The following is a 1,230-nucleotide window of genomic DNA, read 5'->3' on the forward strand; positions in this document are numbered from 1 at the left end:
GTCTCATACAACTTTATGTAGTATTACGTACCAAAATCCTTAAAGGCAGATTACTTTTTTCTAGCTTTGTGAATAGTTATTATTTGTTCTCTGTAGAAATTTATTAAAGTATAGAAATATATATGCCAAAGGAAATTACTGTTGACATTTTGGCATATTATTTCCAGTTTTTAAAAAACAAATCTTCAATATATAATCTTCCTTCCTTCCCCTGAGCTTTACTGAGATAATGTGTAAATTTAAGCTGAGACTGAGCCTAGAAGTCACTATTATTTATTTATTAATTAATTCATTACAATGTACTGAGTGGCTGGTGTATTACAGAAGGTGTTCTAGGCGGGATGGTAATGTTTGCATTAAAGCCTTGAGGCTCAGATTTGCTGCTGTTGACTGGACATTGATAAACCTCTAGCCACAATGATCAGTCAGGAATAATTCCCCTCCAGTGTCAAACTGGTGCTAAACTACTAAGGCCCAGTAAGCACCTGGAATAAAAGGAAATGGTGGGAGTATTTTTTCCCCTCAGAACTCACATCCATCAATGAAGACATGGCACCAAAGCTTTATATGTTATGCAAATGTATGCATAATTTACTTCTTGCTTACATCTTCAGATGCTGTCTATGATAGCTGTGTTCCATGTAGTTTATGTCAAAGTCATATTTTTTTAAAGATTTTACTTATTTATTTGACAGACAGAGATCACAAGTGGGCAGAGATGCAAGCAGAGAGAGGGGAGGAGGCAGGCTCCCCGCTGAGCAAAGAGCCTGATGTGGGGCTTGATCCCAGGACCCTGGGACCATGACCCGAGCTGAAGGCAGAGACTTTAACCCACTGAGCCACCCAGGTGCCCCCAAAGTCATATTTTTTATTTGAGAGAGAAATTAAGGTAGGCCAGGACTAGTATTTGTTGAAATTTTATTCTGTGCCAGTCATTATAACATAGTTTTCTCACTATATTTTTATTATAGTCGCAGTGAAGGAAACATAAGAACAACAGAGTACATTTTTAAAAGTATTCATTTTTAGGACAGTCTCAGGATATTTAAAAAAGGAAATGGCGTAAGGATTTTTGTTCTTTTCCCAGCTCCGGGAGGTAATTCATCTTCCAACACAGGAGTATCAACAGATACCATTTGCAAAGGATTTCCCATTTATTCCTCACACCACTGTGATGAAGTGGTGCAATTTTTCACACTCACTGAAGAGACTGAGGCTCTGAGAGGTGAT

This window comes from Mustela erminea, chromosome X, assembly GCF_009829155.1.
Source record: "Mustela erminea isolate mMusErm1 chromosome X, mMusErm1.Pri, whole genome shotgun sequence".
NCBI classification, from domain to species: Eukaryota; Metazoa; Chordata; class Mammalia; order Carnivora; family Mustelidae; genus Mustela; species Mustela erminea.